General features: G+C 40.9%; 1 long non-coding RNA gene across 3 annotated transcripts; it reads right to left on the reverse strand.

Annotated features, from left to right (window-relative positions):
* Positions 1 to 1,562: 1,562 nt before the first annotated feature.
* Positions 1,563 to 3,317, reverse strand: LOC139433491 (uncharacterized). Of its 3 annotated transcripts, none has more exons than XR_011642946.1 (3): positions 2,913 to 3,317; positions 2,167 to 2,245; positions 1,563 to 1,672 (listed from the first exon to the last, which is right to left on the reverse strand). It is a non-coding gene; the product is annotated as an uncharacterized lncRNA (long non-coding RNA). The 3 variants fall into 3 exon arrangements; XR_011642945.1 differs by lacking the exon at positions 1,563 to 1,672 and adding an exon at positions 2,010 to 2,069; XR_011642947.1 differs by lacking the exon at positions 1,563 to 1,672 and adding an exon at positions 2,011 to 2,072.
* Between the last annotated feature and the right edge of the window lie 793 nt (positions 3,318 to 4,110).

A 4,110-nucleotide genomic window follows, 5' to 3' on the forward strand; every position in this document is an offset into this window, starting at 1 on the left:
GTTTTTGTTTTTCCTTGTTCATGTCTATAATGTTTCCCGCTGTGTAGCGTGCAGCCTTTCCCAATCCGGCCTGCACTTCTGTCTGTTGAAGCCACTTCTTGAAGCAAACTGAAAAGAAATGTAGAGATATAAGTACACTGTAAAAAGAAAACCTGACATGTACGTTAACATTTGGGCTGCTGTGGTTTCCAGAACCGTTAAAGTATAATACATTACAAATGACAGTTGGTTGGCATAGACGTTACAGTCAACAATTGCTTATGGTGAATTACAATGGCAAAAACAAATAGAGCTAGTGTTCACGGTGCAGCCGTATTATCTGGGAAATAGAAGAATCGGATCAGGATTCGGTATTGGCAGACAATCAATATCAAATGAATCGGATCATTATTAGCATCTGATCACCTTTGTCGACTTGCAGCCTAAATACAAAGATAACTCCACTCCTCTCCTACCACTCTTACCTCTAACAAGCCTTGGTAGAACTAGTGTCGGAGTCATAGGGTCCAGAGGTCTGTACTACGAAGCTGGTTCAACCTAACCTGGATATGTTTGAGTTAGCCGGTCCTACGCTAAACGGTCCTACGACGCGGGTTATCAAGTGGATCGCTCAAGCCAGCCGTGTCCTATCTAGTGAGGTGCGCGTTCACATGAAAGGGGTGGTATCTGGAGCATTCGACCAATCACAAACATGGAGAAGCATACTGACAGTGCAGCGTCATACTTCCTGAATGAAAAGTGCACTTTAATACTAGTCAAATATGAAGAAGTTAAACTTTAAACATCCATGACTTAAACACTTGATCAGGATCAAAGCCTCAGAGCTGCAGCTGCAAGGTGAACACAGCTGGAACAGAACAAGTGTTTGAATGCGTACATTAACAGGTTTATGATATCACTGCCCCGTCTAAGACACGATCTGACTTCAATTACATTTGACTCGAGTGTTTCCTCAACTTAATGTGTTGCTTAAAATAATACTTCTGCATCCAGTCTGTGACACTGTGAGTGCTGCACGGCCAGATACGGCTCAGCTGACTCAGATCAGGAGATATGTGATACATTATGAAGTGATGTGCCGCGGACTGTACTTAATGTACTCTGATCCGGTTACTTATGTTGTGGCAGATATTTAAGTAAGCTTTCTTAACGCTAATGTTCTAATAGTCAGACTGCTCTGAAGATCGAGGTGATATTCTATTAATGTTCACGTTCACACAGTCAGTGATTTTTGCCGGCCGTCTTTCCTGCAACGGCAGCTTTTCTGTATTTCCTTTCTCCTGTGATATGACTTGATCGCTTTAAACTCCGCACACTGAGCTCTGATTGGTCAGCAGGCGGTGCTTTCACTGAGTTGAGCTCTTAGCCTGCAACCTAACCTGGTCCCGACCAGGTTAGCCGCTAAGCATAAGTTACCATGGAGATCTAGCCCGCTAAAAAGAGAACCAGCTTCGTAGGACCGGAAAGCCGGAGTTTTCCCTGAAGTTAGCCGCGAAGAGAACATCCTGCTTCGTAGTACAGGCCTCAGGACTGACTGGAGACATGTGGAACAGAGGACAGGCATGGTTCCATGTACAGGAAACTGGAACTTTGAACAGGTGTTTTCATCTTTTCTGCCTGAAGATTCACAAGTTCTTGATCAGGTGTTTGATGTGGGCTGGCATGATCCTTTCTGCAGCGATAAAGAAAGAAAACAAAGATTTTTTTTTAAATAATGGTAATGATGGTAACAACAATAATATTAGTATAATTATGTATATAGCACTTACACAATTGCAAAGTGATTCTCACAACAAAAATAAAGAACAAAACAATATCAACAATAAAAAAACAAATTATTACAGGAATGTTGAGACAAATAAATGTTTTTTCAGTCTTTACAATGCACTGTTGGAAATGACCTTCCAAAGGCTAAATTCAAACTCAATACCATAAATAACTGGGTACCAAAGTGCTTTACCTGATAGAACACGCTCCACACGTAGCAGCAACCATCCGGCTCGGCCTCTTGCTGCATATCATCTCCTCCCTCTATCTCTCTCTCTCTGGTGTTAGGTTCCAGTAGATCTCTACTATCCAATAAAACAGAAATTCCCCAAAAAAATCATATTAAAAAAGTTAAAAACAATGACTGGCTGTTGGCATTGAAATGGATTAGAATCTCACCTTTTTCCTGGATGTCAGGAAGGCCATGGAGTCGTTCCCTTCAAGTCCGCAACCAGTCATAGGAGTTCAAATGCAAAGCCTAAACGATGACAAGAGCGAGAGACATACATTTTACAATTATATTTTTAATTCATACCAGAGCAGTGTGTACAGGCCCTGAACGACACGCAGAGAACAGATCAAACCCTGACAGACTCACACACTTTGGTGATGTCCTCATCTGATAATGTTTCATTTTTTAGCAGCAAAGTAACATTACTCAAAGTATATGTCAGACCCAACTCATTTACAGTATGTTTTGCATCTCCTCAACAATGGTCTGTATAGTTGAGTCGAAAAAAACTGTCCCTACAATTTCAGGTAGATTAACACACATGTGTAAGAAAAGTTTACAATGAAGCACAAAACCCCTCTTTGTGTTAAGCGAGCTGCCACAGAAAGTGCAGCTTAACATGCTAACCTTTGGTGAGCTACAGTAAAGCTAACTTCATGCTCAACACAAAACCTCTAACGTGCATTACATTGACGATTTTAAACACAACTTAACTCTCTCTACTTGTAAGATAACGTTTAGTTAACTTACCCTTAAATAACTACATCACGTTTTTCAGTGGAAACACAAACTGCAGAAAACGTTAGCTGCTAACTGTTGTTAGCTAAGACAGCTAGCTCTTAAGGGAAGTAACATAGCCTCATGGCAAACGTAAGGTTGAGTTAACGTAACGTTGTCAGAAAGCAAAACGAACCTTCGAGAAAGCGTTTACTCTCTCTCCTTAGCGGGCATTGTTGATTGTTCGAAACACGATCTCTTGATGTGCTGCCCACACATCGTCGGTTTCATCGACCCCGGGTTACCTGGTCTAGCAAACGTCCGCCTCGTACGACGCACTTGTTTTGTCCATATACGCAACATTTGATCATTTTTTGGCCACAAAAACATCCCATAACCAGATGTTGAGACGGCCCCACATCCCCATACAACATATCGCTTGCCAATTATTCTTGGCGTCTTATTGCTGTGCATCCTTTGTCGTAATATTTGGCCCTTCAATGCATTCAAACGGGACTGAGCTCAGCTGTGTTCCACTCATGACGTCACCGCCGGAAATGGCCGAAGTTGATGTTTCCGGCGCAACGAACGATTGTTACTAACTGACAACTTTGGATGCTGTTATAATCGTGATTTATTAAAAATAGATCAATAATAAAAAAATCATAAGGCACATTCCACAATACAAATGCAACCTCTATCATATACTAAGCCCACTAACAGGTGCTAAAAGCATTTCGTAAGCTCTTTAAGTAGTAACAATGCAGTGAGATATAATGTCTTGTTTTTAGACATTGCATTTTAAGTGTCTTGTTAAGTAAAATACTCTTGAAAATATCTTATTTTGAGTTGTATCTCAGGTGAAACAAGTTTTTTTGACATGTCACAAGACTTGCTGGTATATATATAAGCTCCTGTGGTGTTTGTAAAAGATGGATTATCTTGTTTCAAGAAATAACCATTACTTGTTTTTAGAAAACACATTTTTATTGGAAAAACTCACATCAGAAAACAGTGCATCAGTCACATCAGAAAACAGTGCATCAGTCACATCAGAAAACAGTGCATCAGTCACATCAGAAAACAGTGCATCAGTCACATCAGAATACAGTGCATCAGTCACATCAGAAAACAGTGCATCAGAGAGATCAGATCAGCTGCTGAGTCTGACCAAGATGGCTGATGGTGTGTGTCGTGGCTCGGTAGCTCCTGATTCAAACCACTGGCCTCGATTAAAACCTACAATATACAAGACTGTTGACGGCCTAGTTATTGTAGAGGATGAGTTACTCAACTTCCTGGCGGTTAAAATTAAAACTATGACCCAGGACGAGATAGTCCTTGTAGCCTCTAACACCTTTGAATCCGAATGGATCGAGACTTCTAAAAAGACG

Source organism: Pseudochaenichthys georgianus, unplaced genomic scaffold (assembly GCF_902827115.2).
Source record: "Pseudochaenichthys georgianus unplaced genomic scaffold, fPseGeo1.2 scaffold_513_arrow_ctg1, whole genome shotgun sequence".
Lineage (NCBI taxonomy): Eukaryota > Metazoa > Chordata > Actinopteri > Perciformes > Channichthyidae > Pseudochaenichthys > Pseudochaenichthys georgianus.